We start from the raw sequence: 19,330 nt of genomic DNA on the forward strand, positions 1-19,330 counted from the left end.
AAAATAAAATCTCATTCTTAGCTGTGCTGAATAGTAAACGATTAGCAGCATCCAGTTGGAAACACCACTTGGGCTATGACAAATACACTGACAAAAAAATCAGCCAAAAACCTAGGGAAGGAGCACTAAATCTGTACTCTGTCTGCATATAAACTAATGCTGAAACCTCTAGGAAGTGTCAAGAGACCCCTGAGCAGAGGAAAGGATACAGAACTGAGCTGTGCACAAAATTTCTTTAAAAATAATTGGAACAACTAACTGCCCAAGAGGAATGGCCTCAGTGATATGCACCACAAATAGTGAGCACGCAAGACCTGAAATAAATAAACAGCTGAGAAACAACTCCAAGCTGAAGGCATCTTTCCCACAGATTCAGCGGCGTGGATCTGAAGAAATCAGTAGCCTCGTAGCCCCTTTGTGAGCAGTGGCTAATCCCTGAGCCTCCACACATTTACACAGAGGAGAAACTTGACACGACACATCAAGGTTAAAACTGGCAATCAATAGCTACAGCCTAACTTAGATATTCATTTGATAATGAGAAAATTTACCTCTTCATGTGTCAATTTCCTCATATGTAAATTAAGAACTATGATTAGACACCAAGATAATGACACTTGGGCAAGCCATGGATACATTTTTAAATTAATTTCCTTCTGCTACATACACCTGAAAGCTAATAGATGGATGGATTTAGCCTGGTTTTAATAAGAGCCGAGTATGAGTTTTAAGACAATACAGTCTTGGTTTTCAACATTTACACAGATTTGTTAACTATAAGGAAGCCACTGTCAGACAGCACCTCTCATTTTCCTTTCAATAAAGCACAGAGTAGCCCTTATGGGACTCAGATTATTGCAGGAGTGGGGTTTGGAGCAACCACCAGCTTTCAAGGGACCATGGCTGAAACAAAGACATTTAAATTGCTCTGTGAGTTTCCTAACTCTAAGTATCCTGATATTTAATAAAAGTTCTTAATATATACTTGGGAAAACTGGCATGCGGAGGGGTCAACTCTCTAATTCACCAAAGTGATCGAAGAGGTGATATTGCCTTTGGTTGTGGGTTGGGATAACTATTGATCAACCTTCCACTTTGAAATGTGTTAAACAGCAATTTTCATACACTCTCAAAAATATACTTGTAGCAGGACCTGAAACAGAATTTAAGACACTGCACGCAGAAGCCATCTTCTAGTTCATTATAGATGTATATGAACAACAAACATAATAGCACATAGACAAGACAACATGTGCCATTATCAGCCACTGAAATCCCGTTTCCTCCACTAAAATTTCTAATTACCAATATACATCACAGATTGAGAAAGCCTCTTACTAGAAAGGGTCACACTTCCTGCTACTTCATTTCACCCTGCCTGCCTGGCTAGGAATATTCACCACCTATCACAACATCAAATGAGTTCCTACCCGTGTCATATTATTTACAAAACCTTTCACACAGCTCCAATACGCTGGGACTGCGAGTGATAATAAACTCTATTCTGACATATCAACGGCTCAAGGAAATTTTCTACTGCAATTTTCAACACAAAATGAAACATCCTAGCAGGAGCCAAAGCTGGAGGAATCTGTTCTGAGAGGAATGATTTCAGGTAATTTATCATTATGAAATGAAAATGCAAAAGCCATTGAAGTCTCCCGAAACGATACAAATAAACCCATGCTGTAAAGTCCATGATCAGTGAGGGTTTATATTCAGCAGTACTTGGTCCAATAAACATCGAGAAACTGAATCACTCTTCATATATTACAGTTACCTTTCAGGGTGTTAGACAGCCTAGTTTCATTGCAACTAGGACATAGTGCAACTTCCATGACATTTCCCTCCAGAGCTTCTCTTTGCTATTAATACTGTGAACAGTAAACTGGAGAACTGAGCAGTATATGTGGGGTCAAATGAGATATTGAACAACGGCTCTCAAAACTTGTCCATCAGACTTTTGCTCATAGTGCCTGTCTGCCCTAGGCTTTGCTGAATGCAAACACGGTTGGTGAATGTGAATGGAGGTTGGCAAATGTTTTCAGAAATCATAAATTGGTCAAATAGTGTAGTCCTAATAGGAAAAACTTACAAATATTATGTAATAAGCCTGCATAATACATCCTTGAATAACTGCAGGGGAAACAGAAGGTCTTTCAGGCTTGAATAAAATGTTTCTCTTTGACCTGAATGTGAAATATATTGCTTTATTGACTGAAGAATTCAAGATACAAACCAAAAGCTTTCTTGTAGAGCTCTAATTAGGATTCAATTTACTGCTGAGCTGGTGGACTTCCCAATACAAACAAGTCTAGTTTGGACTTTGCACCTTGCATGGCCATGCCTAAGAAATGCTCAGAACAGAAAAGCTACTTGAACTCCCACAAGGTCAGCAGCAGAAGTCTCCTAATTCAGGGAAGAAATGGTTGTTTCAGACTGCATAGTGGGAAGAAGAGTATGTTATTTCCTGCATTCAAAACTTTGCAAAGTCAGCATGTCCTCATGGGTCCATCTCTGCTTCCTGAAATTAGACAGCTCTTCAATTCCTTTGTCAATCTTTGACTGGTAGTGGCTTGGCATCAGAATAGCAGATGGGTTTTGTAGATGCCAAGGGAAAGGTGCGTAGGAAAGGCAGCATGAGGATAGAGAACTAAAAACCTGAAACTGTTACAAGCCAAAACTAATGTGCCCGAAAAGTGTTGCATGGAAGGCTGGAATTGGAGAAGTCATGGCAACTTTGGCTTGAGTTTCAGGCACGTGAAAATTCCACTTCTTTAACTTGTACTGCACCTGATCTGTCTGTAACTGGTGCTATTAATCTCACTTGTCTGCTCAGATTCCTGCTGTCTGACGATTGGGAAAAAAGCAGAGGGTCACTCAAATGGCTCTTTAAGGAGATTTCCCTAGACCAGACACAGATGAGAATTGAGTTATATTTAAGAAGACTTTGTACCATAAGACTGATGGTTCATTGGTCTGATTATGGACAGTTTTGAACCTCATGAGAGTGGTAAATACCAGGCTTCCTGAAACTTGCTGAGTGTACCTAAATAGAAATTATGCCTTTCCATCAAAAATACCTGTGTTTGCGCTGAGAGTGACAACCTGTAGGCAGGGCAGCAGACAACATTAATGAGGTAGACGGAACACTACGTTGTATATCGGTCCCCATTCTGGTTGCACAAGCAGAAGGTAGGGACAGACACGTCCATCTTGCATCAGCTAGAGCCCACCCACCAGAGCTGCTTGTGGGTACACTACTCCATCAACCCACCGCCTTTCTCCCACTGCACCCCTCGAGCCCTCTGAGGCCAACGTGCGATTACGTTCTCTGCCCTCACCAATCCAACAGGCACAGGTAGACACTGAGCTCCAGCTGTGAGAGGCTGCAGAGGGCTAGAAAGTACAAACGTCACCTGCCAACTACCGTGAGAAAATACTGCGAGAAAATACTACCCCAAGGAAATTAGAGAGAGCACACCTGAGGGTTTGGTGCAGGCTCCAGAATGGTACTTCAGCCTAGCGGCATGCAGGATGCTGGGATGCACACGGCAATGAAATATTTAAAGATGAAGAAATGCGTAAAGCTTGGCTGAAGGCAGCTAAAGAAATAATGGACAAGCCCTCTGATCCCTGAGCGATTATATTAGAGGAAATAAATCCTCACCGGAGCCTGTTTGACTTTCGCTCTTCAGTTTCATGCTTGGAAGTTCAGGTCTTTCTTTCACAACATACTGAAAGAAGATTTTCAGTTGATTGGCTCCCACAGATCCCTGAAAAGAGGTGTGATGGCACTGGTGTCCTGTCTTCATTGGTACTCAGCAGTATCTCAGAGAGTTAAAATGATGTTTCAGAGGGAGAGAAAGAGAAAGGACCTGCACAAACCCCACGCTTCCAGTCAGGCACTCTGCAAGTTAATTCAGATGACACAGCTTTGGACGGAAAATTTTCTTTTATATTCTGTGTCTAATGCAGAGGAAGGGTAATACATATGGAACTTGTTTTTCAGCAGCAACTTGAGAATTAGTCAAAGTTTTAAATCTAGGGCAAGTAAATCAAGCAGAAATAAAGAGAAAGGACATGCGAGTTGTAGTTGTCCTTCTCTATCACTGAGCATGCGAGCTCTGGGAGGTCAGAGCAGAGGCTGCAGCCAGCACACAGCACCACAGCCCGGCCTTGGCGAGCGGCCCCTCTGCTTCTGGCTGCCAACTGCTCCCCAGCCCCCGTCTTTTGGTGCTGTGCCACAGATATTGCAACTATCTGGGAAAAAACAGTTCAAGGGAGTGTAGAGAAATCTAATCATGTTTAGCAGGAACAGCAATGCTGGGAAGAAACCAATTGTTTTGGAGTTTGCCTGGCTTTGTTCTGGCTTCCCCAGTGTGGGGAACAAAGGCACTGTCTGACTGGGATTAAAAAAAAAAAAAAAAAAAAAAAAAGAGAGATTGGGCAGAACAGGTGAGGTTGGAAATGTCACAGTTTATCTGTCTGAAAGTCTTGGAAATATTATTCATATCCCTAAACTGGTAAACGCTAAGATAAATAAAAACCCATTAACTCCTATATCATTAGATGAAATTCTTTCCCAGATGCTATTCATTTCTCTCTGCACCAAAACTCTGATTGTACTCAGTGGGGGACCTTTTGGTATGACAAGTAACTAAATGGTCAGGATTTCAGTTATTATAGGTAAGTCCAAAAAGGAAAAACTGGGTTTAGAAGGAAATGTGCTTACATAAGCTGGGTAGACCAAACTACTGCAAATGACAGTAAATTTAAAAATAATCTGAACACCACTCTTCCTGCAGCGTTGAAAAGCCTGCCTAATTTTTTTTTTTTTTTTTAATGGTTTATTATTAAAGCTTATTCCATTTTTAGGCATGTTTAGTTGCTGGTTCAGCTGGTCCAGGAGCACAGCAAGGGCTGGTATGCTAAGCTCCACACATCTCCTGAGAACTCCTTCCCTTATGAGATCTCCACTGGTTTTGCAAACATCGAAAGCACTGGTGGGTCACCAAGTTAATCTGAATCTAAATTACCAGAGGATACAGCTGTATGCAGAGCTGGAGGGAGGGTTGGAGGCAGTCTGGCTGTTGATGTCTTCCTTTTTACAGCTGCAGGGCTCTGTATTGCCTGTCCCTTTCTTAACTGAGCATCCTCCTGCAGTATAAAGCTGTAGGGGCAGGTATTCTCATCCCAATGGAAAACAAATGCAGGGAATCATTTTCCTCAGCTAAAAGCTGCTGGAAAAGAGAGTACGTTCTTCAGTGAAAAGTCAGATATGGCTTCCTCATTTTTTCACAAATACATTCAGCTTTTTTTCCTGTGTTTACCAGACTTGAGAGCCTCACTGGGAGTAGCTCAAAAGGCCATGGGGGAAAAAAAAAAGTTACAGCTCTGTTGTAGCAATTCTGGAAAGAGAGACAGAGACACGATCTTGGCGAACTTCAGTGGGATAGTGCGAGGTGAAGTACATGAAAATAAATAATCAGGAAATATTTGTGTAAATACTACCACACTGCCAGCCCCTCCTGTCTATTCCCACTCGCTGTCTGTGAACTGAGAGCATCTGTCCACATCTCCATGCGCCAGAAGGATTACCACAAAAAGGAATTTACATTCTGTCAATTAAAACACCATCAAGCTAAGGATTAAAGTCACAAACACATGAATTAGAGATGGTGCCAAGGGACTCTACCTATCTATCTTTCATGACTTTTCTAGGTGCATGCTATAGAAGCATTAAAGGCACCTTTAATCTGCTACATTTCCATGCATGGCGTTTACTTAGAGTGATGACCACCGAGGTGTCAACAAGCACAGGGCAAGCACAAACCAGGATTGGCATATGCCTCCCTGTTAGACTGCATGCACAAGTTATACTTGCCATCTCTCAAACTGAAGTGTTCATAAAGTGTTGAATATTACTGTGACAGTCACTAAAACACTGCCCTCAAACCTTGTAAAAGTGCCTTTATGTAAGGGATCAAACTAAAAGCTGGGCAAAACTTAACTGAACCCTACCTTACACTGAGGAGCAATCAGGCTGTTGTGTATTCCTCTAGCACTGGATAAAGGACTATACACTAGCATTTACTGCATTAATTCATGCTAAATTTTAGCTTCAGGTTAAAGCTTGTGCGAATGAGGATGCAAGCTATAAATGGTTTGCAAAATGTACAGGGGAAAAAAAAAATGTTTGATCACATAAAATAATACCTTCTGGGTATATTCACTGCACAAAATGGCCTTTCTTCCCCAATGACTGTGGTGGCAGGCAGCGCAAAAATGCAATGGAAAAGAATAAGAATGGCATATTTTGTCTCATATCTCTCCTTGTACCACATGCTTGGGAAAGAGAGTGTTGTAGAAAAGTCACTGTGCTGGAGCTTGAAAGAAGTGAGTTTAACCCCTGATTCTGCCTCCAGCTTCCTTTACGGTATTTAGGACTTCAATTCCTCCTGTGTTAAATGGAGGAACAATTCTTGCCTTTTTATCGTACATTCATTGTCAATTTTTTGTGGGAGGAACTGTGAACATTTTGTGTACTCTGATCAGGAACAGCATCTCTAGTTGCTATCTTAATACTCCGTAATAAATGAGAGTGTGAATTTGTGCATGCTGGGGTCTATTCCCTGGGCTTGGCAAGCTAGCACGGTGGAGTATTTTTCACCCTGCTAGCCCCCAGGCCTCGCAGCACCGTGGCTTCTGCAGGAACAAATGGAGTCTAGTTACAGTTAGGGAAGATTATTACAATTTGATTATAGGCTTGGCTCTGATGGTTCACTCCGTGCTACTGAGAGAGGAGAAAGAGTACAGTCCCTGTCCTTTGGAGACTGCGATACAAATGAGGAGAGAGGAGAGAGAAAAAACCCACAGTGGAGAAAATGGAAGAGGCTGCAAATTCAAGGTCATTTATCTATGTATTTTAATAATGATGAAGTGGCAGCAGCTTTCCCAGCAAAGGTCAAAATTTGTGCACTTCAGAGAGGAAGCGAGGCAAAGGAGTTTTGCACTTTTCCAGAAAAGCTTATCTTTAATCTGCAGCACCTCTATTTACCTCAGCGAATATACTCCTCTTGCTTGATTTGAGTACAGGCTTCAGCCCTGGGTGAGGAAGGAGCTCCAGGTACAGAGGTGCAGCACAGGTATGAGTCTAGACCTGAGGCAGGAGGAGCAATGAGTACTTTAACATGCACTGAGCAACCACGCTGTAACTCCGCTGTGCCCAGACCCTGCCACCACAAGGAGTCCTGTCTGCCCTGTCCTTCGTCTCGCCCTCCTGTGTCCCCAGTCCTGCCTTTATGGGACTCTTACCTCCTTCTAAGCTGTTCTCATTTTGTACCTTGAGCTTCCTCCATCAAAGGTACCTGTGTGATTTTTACAAGATCTAATGCACACCCACTCCTCCTGGAGCCCTGAAGGTCTTTAATGGTTAGAGGTTGAGTCCAAGCCAAAGTTACTTTGATCTTCATATATCCTTCCAGCAGTAAATCATACTGCATAGCACATGTTTCAAATGTCCCTATATAAAAAGGCCAAAACTCAGTATTCATATTCCCTCTGAACTCTACGCTGGTATCTCTGTCTTTTCCTCATTTCTACCAATTTGCAGTGATGAAACTCAATAAACACAGGTGCTACTACTGGGAGGAAAAAGAGCATCTTCCCCCCTCTTTTCCTCTCTGCTCTACCATAGCGCTCCTGACATGGGTACAAGCTGCCTGCCAGCTCCCCGCTTTCCCTGGCCTTTTTTTTTCCCTGGCTATGGTTGCACCACCACCCAAGAGCTCTCCATTGCCCTGATGAATGAGCCGCTGCCTGCTGGTGAGAGGTAAACGTCTCAAAACTTCCCGCTGCTTTTACGAGCGCCGAGCTCAACGGCAAGCCCAATCTACAGGCAAGAGCAAAGCAACTAAACAGCGAGCTCCCCACTGCTGCAACCGCTAATGAGCCACTTACTTGGCATGAGCCCTCCCGCTGGCGATGGCACAGCACCTCGCTGCCAGCTCCCAGCTGCCAGGCCTTGGGAAAGGGGAGAACCGTGTAGCAGGGGGAGTCCAGCACTGCACACGCAAGGCATTCCATGGTAAAAGCCGGTATTTTTCAGCCTTTGTTACAGGGACCTGAAGGGAATGGATTTTTTTTTTTTTTTTCTTCCTTCTTGCTCCGTCAGGAAATAATTCTAGCGAGCGCTTTGCATCTGAGAAGCAAAAAGCAGCACTGTTTCCATCTTTGTACACCAGGTCTGACCACAGCGCTGCAGCAGTGTCCATGGTATCCATTTTGTACCTAAGAACCTCCGAAGCTCTCTGACATTGGATCAGGTCACTTCGTGGCAGTAAGTGGTATTGCACATCTCAGGAAAGCAGAGTTATTTCCTTTCTCCTTGCAAGCCAAACTTCCACAGTAATAGGTTGTTAATGTCTTTGGAGTTGCTGGTCCCTGTGTGTGGGAGACAGCTTGCGCCTTCAAGCTGCTATTGTCTGGAGAAAGATGTGAAGGTAAAGTTTAAGGGACTAACTCCACATGACCTTGCAAAATTACACAGCCCTGCTAGGGGAGGAGATGAGGGTGGCACCCCTGGCCTCCTCTTTTCCATAAAATTTGTCTTTAAGCAAAAGATTATTGCCCAGACTAAATCATGTGGAAAACACATGCCAGGCCCCTCACTGCATTTTTGAATGGTGTTGCACTGAGGCACCACTAAATTCAGCGGAGTTACACCCCTTTTCATTCGTGAGATCCACGGAGCTTGGACCCACTTCTGCTACTAAAGGCAGTCAAGCTGCAGCCATTTACAGCAGTGTTGGTTTTGGCTTGCTACATCTACATTAGTTCTTGCTATAGCATTCCATGATATTAGGTGCTTTTCTCAAGCAATGAGTGATGAAGACGCTTATAGAGAACTTTATAGCACTTCAGTTGACAATTTTCTGGGTTGAATGTGCATCTCCCTCATAACAGAGGTCTCTGCACCACAGATGGTGTTTTACATATAGCAGTAAAATGACATAGTTGGAGCTGCAGCATATGTGCCTTTGCTGTGTCTCTGTATCCCATGCAAGTCCACTGGGTTTCCAGCTAGCTCCCATTTTGCATACATCAGCTTAACATTCAGCAGAGGCAGATGGGATGCTGGCCTTTAGTTCTTCCTTCAATTGGTAAAAAAGATTGCAGTATTAAAGTGGGGAAAAAGAAAATGAACAGGACCTTGCTTATGAACGTAATAATGTTTCCCTCCACTACAAAGCCAGAGCTTTGCAATGTTATAAAATTGCTGCTCTTTCCCAGTCCCCCTCAGAATAAATCGGCAATGCTCACTTTCATGGGTTTCCATTTAAGAGAATCCTGCACGTTCTTTGGTGTTTTAAGCTTGTGAAATATTTCCCACCTGATTCATTGAGGATTATTATTAAAGTGAATTTAGCACTGACTAAAGCTCCTGGATTGTCAATCCTGGGAACGTGATGTTCTTTTCAGCTACAAACTATTACAGCAGGGACAGGGGAAGATCGTTTCCCAGAGATGCTCACCAGCATGCTCAGTCTGACCTCAGCCAGGAGGAAGGGCAGAAGGCTATTTCCCACTCAGGCAGTACCTCCTCCACCAGCCCTTTCTGCTGTGGGACCATGCTGTGATGGAGAGAGATTAATTTCTGTCTTCTTTGCCCCGCAGCTCTCTAAGGAAGGTGCTTTTTCAGCTGGCGGTGGCTGAGGGGCAGTGCTGTAGAGGAGATCTGTGGCTGTGTCAGACCCTGAACACTGATCCAAGAGGGTCTGGGACATATCATCAGAGAATGATCCCCGAAGGGCAGTCACAGTAGAAGAGCAGAGAGATTGAGGAGATCAAGATATGAAACTTGTTAGCCTAGCTTAATCTCTAATAAAAATGATCTCAGCTTATGCATAGCTGGAAAACACACCAGAAATGTTGTGAAGGGAGTCTGGGGAGATGTAAGCAACTTCCACAGTCTCTTTTCTATTTCTCCGAACCATCCACGTTGCCCTGATACCCACCCAAAAGAAATTACATTTCCTCCTTGATAGAGAGCAAGGCATGAAATCCTTCCTGGACTAGTCAGCTGCCCAGGGATCGATGTGCCCAAAAGACCCACAGTTCAGGCTCCTGGATGCCTCCAACAGTGCATCTGTGAAGCTACAGCAAAGAATACATGCAGCAAAGCTGTATCATGCCTTGACAAGCCTTTGTTTCCACTGAAGTCCCTAGAGACGAAGCACTACTGATTTCTTCTCTTATACAGGCAGGGAGAGAGGCAGTGTGTTTGCTGGCATGTCCAGCTTTCAAGCCTCTCTCCCTGCCTCTCTCCTGCACTGACTCTGCCAGGGGTGATGGTTGTGATTCTGGGGAGCCTATCTTACAGGCTCGTCATCCCTCTCTTACACAAAGACACACATCATTTTACTCCTACCTTCAGTTTTAAGGGTGAAGTAGTAGGGGGTATAAACAATACGAGTGTTCTATATTTCTTTGTATTTTCAGTTGACTGCACAGAATATTTTAGTTCACACTAAAATATTCCTGAGGGGGAAGCAGAACTTTCCTACCCCTTTATTTTTGATTGCCAAAGAGAATCAAGATGCAGCTGAGTTGATGCAATGACATCAGCTCTCGGTGCTGTCGTCTCACACTGTTTGGCAGTTTTTAATGTTAAACCTCCAGCTTCCAGAGCCAGTGGTAAGACTCAAAAAACATAGGAAGACAATGCGAGTGTCTCTCCTTTTTCACTCAGGAGAAAAATTTTAAAATTGTGACCATGTGACCCCTTCCAGGCTCTGAAAAGATATGGTAACAAACTTCTGGACTTTTTCCTTTCTTCAGTAAAAAAAAAATCTCATGATTTTGAAGCCAATCTTCTGATTTCCAGAAGCATTTCACTCGTGATTCCTGAATGCTCAAGGTTGGCAACATTGACCCTACCCTATATTCTAGGAGCACATGACAAGGAGACTTGCTATATCAGCTAACTTGTAAACACTGTAAACTGTCTGTATTTATGTTGAATAATCACTTTTGCAGGGCAAGCAAAAAACAGAGCTCATAGCACTCAAACAAAAAAAAAGGGGGGGGGGCTGAAATCAATACACCCTTAGTTCTCTTGTCTCAGCAAAAGGAGAGTCTCAGGCAGCTTTTTAACCCCTTCACACTCTAAAGAGGAGGAAAAATAACAGCCTGAACAGGCCAATCTCTGCCTTGTCACACTTGTTAACATTACCTCTCTGATGTGATTCAAGATGTTGTGACAACAGCCTAAGCCCATGTCCAATAAATATTTTAAAATATGAGACATGTATGGTAAAATATTAAGACCCACAGCAAGTGTAATGAAGTGGAATGTTGCCTGGGCAGAGATGAGCCCATGGGAGCCAGGATCCTTGCCTCACAGGAAGGCAGAGATGTCGCAGTCCACCCCCAGGTGCCCATGTCTTGTCTGATGCATCACGGTGGCATGGCAGGCCCACCAACATGTCCAAAATAGCGGTCAAGCTGTCTCACGGGCCTGCTCACCTCTCCGTCCTTATCCTATTGCCTGTACTAACAGCGAGCAAACACATGACTTTCCCCATCTCATCAAGAAGGGCTGAAGCTACACGTGAACCACGAAACCTCTACATCTGCATCCCAGGCTTGCTCCATCCTCCCTGGATGCTTCCTAGTCCCCAGAAGATGCCAGAGTTTTGTGGTGCTGCAAGCTGAGGAAATCAGACCAAGGCTGCCAGCTCAGCTCCCTCACCCTTAACATATGCAGGTAGTGCTCCTGGTCCATATGATGTCATCCCAGAATTAGCGTGCTGATTAACAGCTGGCTTCCTGCCATTCTAATAGGCTCTAAATACCTCTCCTAGGAGCTCCTAAAAGGAATTTGATTTTGGAAGGGGTAGTAGAGGATATTTTGTATTCAGAGGGTCTTCTTCATCCCCATAGGACATTCAGTAATTCTCAGTAATTGTCCTACACTCTGTTTCTAAAGCTCGTTGTTTTCAAAAAGCATTTCATTGGCAAGTGCTCCTGAAGTCTCCATCCCCCATTCCTGGCTCCCCCTTTCCCCCCTTGAATTATTGATCTTTAGCCAGAACAGGATTTGTCTTCATTATACGTGAGCTGCAATCACCACAGATATTAGTGTAAACTCCTGGCAGCAGATTGATTAGTTCCTTGCATATGGAAGCGGGGGGTACCTCCCACAGCTTTATCAGGGATCCCCAGAGCCAGTTGTTCTTTACAGGACACAAAAATGGAAATTAGATTTCAGTTAAATACATCAGAAATTAGATTAGATGTCATTACTTCAAAAAGCCAAGCTCGGGGGAACAGTGCTCCTCAAAAGACTAAAAAAAAGATTTTGTATGGAAATATCAGTAGCATCACTCCTTGTCTCAGTGATTTCCGAGTGGCAAAAACAGAGTTTCTCTTCCCACCACTCATGACCAACAGGTCTAAGAGCAATCCTCCTTAGCAGGGTGCAAAATAAACAGTGTTAAGTATAAAAACTCACTTACCCTTGGGAACTAGAACTGCATAAAGCAAGTCTGTATTCCCCATAGTCCTGGAGCATCATTGCTGCTGCTCTTTGCTTGTTGTGAGCAAGGAGTTAGAGACCAAAAGCTAGTCAGGGAGAGGTATTCTTCTGTTGGGACCCATCGCAGCTGGTGTATAAGGAAACATGGGAAGAGTAGGGCAACCAGCTAGATTTTGCTAAACAGCCTCTCCTGCAGTCACAGGCATCTGTGACCAAAGGGTCCCAGAAATGTATGCCAAGGCCACAAAAGAGCACGTGTGGCAGCCTGGGACACTAAGAGCACTGGCAATGGTAATTGCAATGGCCAGGCAGCATCACCACACAGGGCACCAGATAAAACATACCATGTTTGTACGGGACATGGTATGCGGAGACTGCAGTTTTGCATAAGAGACATGCTGGGGCACTGCTGAAAGTTTCCAAAGACAAACGTGACCCGAGTTTCACAAAGAAATAGGTTGGCACCCACCTGCAGCCAACCAAATGCCAGAAGAGCTCAGCAACATACCAGCATCTGTGAGGAGAACTTCTGCAAAGGGCAACTGAGCTGCATAGTCATCATAGGGCTTTTTTTTTTTTTTAGTATTACACCAAGAATCACAAGAAATGGTCTTTTCCCTAAGGAAAAGTCTGAGAGTTTTGAAACCACCACCTATTGGTAGAAAACCTTACAGATTTTCATTCTATACCTAGCTAGTCCACAGAGTCATTCTCCAACGTTAGCCAAACCAAGCAAGCCCTCTCATCATCTTGTATCCTGACTGATGTTTTTCTTTTGGCTTCGAAAGCTATAGTCTGGGCAATTCCTGTTAATTCAAAACGCTGTTGCAAATGTCATTTTCCCTACCCACCACTCTGACCCCTTCATGCTTTCCTCTGTTACCATCCCTTAGCTACTTCCTATCTATCACCCCTAAAACAACTTGTTTCCATTTCAAACCTTTTGTTGACTGTCAGACTAAACTGAGATAAGATAAGGCAGCCTAATTACACTGGATATTTTAGATAGATCCAATTCCAACCAATCACACTCCGGTTATTACAGAAAGCTGCAGGTTTATTTAAGTAGAAATTAAGCTATACAGTTAACGTTTCTATTATGAGGACTCTTGCAAACAACTTGGTAATAGGCTGTTAGCACTTTTATATTCATAGCCTCTTTGGCCTGGAAGAACAAGATGATTAACATATGTAAAAGCTCCAAATGATCAGCATCCTTGATGCTGATCCAAAGAACCTCCAAAGAGCCATTCCTCAGACATGTCCTTTTATAACCCAAACCATTTAATTTACATATTCATTTACATATGTCCCACAACACTTTAAAAGTTTCTCGTTGGATTGGTTCAATAGCAATTCATTTATATTTATCTCACTTCCACATTTGTAACATCATTAGAGTCACAATGAGCTTAAAATACTGTAACAAAATCCTTGGTGTCGGAACAGCCCCACCTCAGAAATGTCTTATTAAAATTCTTCATCACCCAGTCTCAAAACATCTTCTAATCATATTCCAGTGCAACAAATTAGCAAATCGCAAGGTTGTAGCTCACGTTATCCAATTAAATGAAAATGAAGGACTTTAGCTCTGTCAAAGACAAATTATTCCTACTGCTGTTTTCAGCCAACTTGGCCTCCTATTTCTGGTCTCTTTATGCCACCACAGCGACCGAGAAACATCCTACAAGCACTAAAGACACGTTGCTCCAAGGGCAATGCCAAAGCAAGTTTCCCAAATGTCCCATTTTGCCTTGTCTCCCATGGACCTTGTGGTCTCCCACAAGGATGACCCCATGGCCCCCACGTCTGACAGATAGTCACTGTTGATAGAGCATCCACTACAATTTGGTCCTGGTCTGAGGGCTTCAATGTGCTTCAGGATTAACAATAATCCTTCACTTTTTCAGTTCTCTGTCCCTGAAATAGTTCTCATCTTTTGTCAGTCTTTCCTATTTATATTACAAGCTCTCCAGAGACATTTATTTTATTTAGAAGTCAGCACAATGGATCCCCAAATTCCCCCATGAGCATAGGTGATATTCCTTTCTTAATCATAATGATCAGCACCGTCACTGACCCTTTCATACCACGTCCCAATCTCACTGTCATATGCAGCCATTATTTTTTGAGCCATTTCACACATCTGAGGCGGTTAAATGGCTTTCATCATTTTGGCAGTCAGAAAACTTGCTACCATACAAGGACAAAGTTTCCCAGGAACAGGAAAGCTGCTCAAGAACCTTCTTCTCATTTCCCAAAGCTAACGGTGTCACTGACAAAGGCATTCACAGGTTCTCTATGCAATGGGCTAGAATTAACGAAGGGGTGAGTCATTTTTCATTTGCAGAATTTTAATGACTATCGTCAACAGCATTTGCATTCATTATTCCTTCATGACATACCAAAGAGCTGGGAAAATTTTTGCACTTGGAAAACTACATCACTGCAACACTAGTTATGTCAAGGCCTTAATATTTATTTGAATTATTCTTGGCATGTTTTTTCTTCTCAAAGCACTATGGAGCACATAATTACTGAAGTAAATATATATCCCCACATGCATGTTTCTATAAAATAGTGTAAATATACCACAGAACTGATCATCTCTATAACATAAATATTTTTCCATCGAAGGATCATATGATTTCATGAGTAGAGTTTTCTTTCATCTTCAGTTGAGTAACTGGGGCTTGCGAATCTATGTCAGAGTGAAAATCCGTAGCCAGGATTTTCAAAAGGAATAAGGGATATGGATTATGTTTTTTTCATGGAGGATTTGGTATATCTCCATTAGGAACCTAAATTTCAGACTTGTAGGTACCTCAAATCAGACACTTCCAATATGTCTCCAACTACAAATATGAAGTGTAAGATAAGCTCTATCATGAGCCACTTCTGAAAAGTCATAGCCTGGCAATCAACTGAACTCCAGAGGCAATATTACTAAGAGGTTTCCTCCAAGTGCTCAACAACCCCAGTTCAGAGAGGCTGCTCTTAAGAGTTTAACCCTGACGGCCAGTTTGGTTGCTGGTTTCCGTGGTGAGAATGATGACAAATGAGTCAGTTCATGCCAAACAGGACAACAGCTTTTCTGATTTAGATTTTCCATCAATAAGAAGAGCTCAGAGAGCAATAAGTTGTGCCAGTCAGGTCAACAACAGATTCCAGAGTGTTCTGATTTTTCATTATTTGATAAAATAGATAAACCTCATCCAATACCTACCCAGCAGTAGGTTAAAACTCTCTCCAAAGAAATTAAACACTCATGCTCTCATGTCTGTGAACGAAGACAAGCACAGGCCCCTGAGACTGGCTCACATTCAACCAGCCATCGATTACTTTTCCAAACAGAAATACCAACAAGCTTCCCACAAGTTTACCACGAATTAACAGATACAGGCAAGAGTGGCATTATTTGGGGAGGGAGGAGGTTAGCAGGTATGAGAACCTCCGCTAGCATGACGCAGTGTGGCACATATTTACTTTACGTGATGGAGAGTGACAGTGCTGTTATCTGCCCATGCACATACCCAAGCATCACAAGGTGTCTGCATGCAGCCCTGGGCATCACCAGAGAATATATATACTTTTTTTTTTTTTTTCCCCCAGGACTATGAGCAGAATGCAAGCTCTGAGCATCAACTCAAGGTCTCCTAAGGACTGACATGATGTAAACCCCATCATCTCACATGGCGTGACAGACAGGTATGACAGAAAGGGCAGTGGTGAACCTGGTCCATGGGCTGAGTTTGACCAGAGGACAGCCACTTCCACTCCTCAAATCTCAGCACTCCTTAGAGGCAAGGAGCATAAAATTGGGACCAGTAGCTACACTTGCCTCTGTACCTTAAAGGGAACCTTGATGGATTGGTTTATTTATTTTTATATCTTACAGTAGGAAAGCATGAACATTTACTGATAGAAAGCTTATTTTTCCTTGGTTTCAATTCTAGCTGTAGCAGTGCTTTTCTTTTATGTTGGAATATGCCTCACAGTGCAGATTTTCAGCATAATAAACCTGAGCTACAGAACTGACCTGTCACAGATCATTGCAAACCTGGCCCAGATTTTAAACCCATCACAAAACAGTGAAAGACTCCATATTTTATCTTTTATCCTTTTAACCACAAATATAATTTATTTCATTCTTTGGTAGGACAGTGAACATAAGCATCAGTAACAGAGTAGAGGTACCATTTAAAACAGTTAGCGAATCTGTAATTCCTAGGCCAACACTGCCTGTGTTTTATATGATATTTACTCTCCTTTGAATTCCTGTTCGTGAGGTTCTATGTTCTGTTGACATTCCCCAACTAATTAGAGAGACATTTTATGGTACCAAAGAGACATTCCTTCCCTTTCAGTCCCAGACCTACGAATTCCCTCATTTCTCATCCTTATTTGATCAACAGGTAAAGAAATGACAAATTGGTCATTTACAATTCTCCAGATGAAACCTACATCTCTGGGTGTCTCTAATGAAGCTAGTCTAATGTGTCATGAATTTCTGATGCTATCCTTTGCAAACACTTGCAATGCAAAGCTTGTATGAAACAAAGTACGTACAAAGCTATATTTTGTAGTCTACCTCCTCATATGGGAATCACACACACATGTGAAAAAGCACTTAACAGTAGTTATCTCTACTCTATTGAAAAAGGAACTTTCCAATTTTCAGTTATGTTAATACAAAACCTAATGTCCTGTGGAAGCTGATGTGGGTTGTGCATGCATGAATTATTATTGATTTTCTTGCAAAGACTTATCTCTGGACTACAAACAGTCTCAATATAAAAGTTAAGGTGAAATACTCTCTAAACTGTGTTACACAAAAAGAAACTATTTCCATTCTTCTGTGGGTAAACTGATGGATATCGTTATGATACCTAGTTAATCCTTTCTGGATGAGCATTAGATTTTTCTTGGCACAGCATCTTGTACTAGTTTTTTTTTTTGTTTTTTTTTTAAAAAAGTAAAAACTGTTGTTGCCAAGGCATTAAGCAATAAAATGTTGAATGCTATTCTTGCAAAAGTAGCTCGAATAAACTATCAATGCACAGGATAAAGTGGAAAATACATGAGTCAGGCTAAGGCATTATATCTGCTGGGGAGAGTGGGGAGCCACGCACCACACCCAGGCTCTGCCTGGAGCAACCAGAGCGCCCTCCTCCTGGAGATACTGTCCTGCGAGCTGCCTTCCAGCTTTGTGTTTTGGTGGTGACTCACAGTTTAAGCTTGTCAGAAAATAATTATTCCGCCTACCCAGGGAAAACATTGATCTTTACATGAAAACCTCTAAACTGTACACTTTTGCACATCATGTACACCAAACCAGAGATTAATAAATGATGCTACAGTACTTCACAGGCATTTCTACTCTGCCTTCATTGTGTTTTCATTCTCCCGTGTGGGGTACGCTCAGCGGGTGGACTACATTTCCCCCAGCACACTGTAATTTCATTTCTTGGCAGTTTTCCATCGTGCATCATGGGAGTTCCCATCTGAAGCACATCAAGAGTTTTGTGTCCAAATGAGGAGTCCAGACCAAAGCAGATACAGGTACATGAAAGGAGAGGACAGCAATACACTGATCGAGGATCCGTGCATTCCAATTCATGTGCCTGTTTTTTCTGTCTGCAACTCCAGACTGGGAAGTTACGTTCTCTTCCTTCACCGCTGCTCCATCAAGAAAGCTGCAGTCAGGGAGAAGGGCTATTTCCTCAGCATATGACTGCTGAGACAACACTTCATTTTCCACTGGTTTTACCCTGAATGGAAAAATCAGTTTCTAAACTAGCTGGCCAGGAAGATGCTGAGACACCAGCCGTGCTAGAGATAGCAGGGAGGAGCACATAGTTTCTGATTTTATGTTCAGAGCAAGTCTGCTGATATACTGAAATTACTATCTGTTTGCACTGCTGTAAATGAAATCAAAAAGCAGACTTGGAGTTAATACATGGGCTGTACTGATCCTGCATAACTGTCATTGTTTTGTTTTTTCCTCCCATATCACAAAGGCAGGTAACTGTACAGGATCCCCAAATACACTATCTTTTGTTCACTACAAGGAAACTGAATTCATCCTGATCACTCCAGTAAACACTAAACCCACTAAGGCACATGTTTAATCAAATAATTAGGAAAGGTGCAGGGGAAATGTGTGCTGAAAAGATAATGTTGTACTTTAAAGGATTCATTATTGGTTATTACATTTTACATAGAATGTCATTTTCTTTACTAGTTAAAGAAAAGGTGAAGGAAGAAAAACAAAGTCCTACAGACTAAATGCTTCAGCTCCATCTAAATTATAGACTGCTAAGAACATGCCTGAAATTGGAGGTGCCACCTTTCAAAGAAGCACTGCCATTATGGTGCTAACATGGCACCATCTGATTTTTCTCTTTTCAAAGTTACTCGCTACATTCAAGCACTTGAGCAAAGAGGTACATGGGCATTCTGGCAGAGCATTTATATCCCGTAACCCCAAGTACTGGCATCCCCAGCCTGCTTGCAGAGCATGTCGAACTCGCAGGAGCATGCAATGCAATTAGAGCCCAGGAGACAAAGGTGTATATCACCATCCTCCATGGGAAAGCGCTGGAGTATACGAGTGCTTGGCAAAGACCAAAGAAAGATGACAAGAGCAAAGTGCGAGCACATGAAGCACAGCAAAAAGGAGGGAGATATGGAAAACGAGGGTGTAAAATGCTGATCCTCACCCTCATTTCAACATCCAGCAGTAGTTCAGATTTAACATGATGTATATTAAAGGACGACCCAACCCAC

This window comes from Aquila chrysaetos, chromosome 24, assembly GCF_900496995.4.
Source record: "Aquila chrysaetos chrysaetos chromosome 24, bAquChr1.4, whole genome shotgun sequence".
In the NCBI taxonomy this organism is placed as follows: Eukaryota; Metazoa; Chordata; class Aves; order Accipitriformes; family Accipitridae; genus Aquila; species Aquila chrysaetos.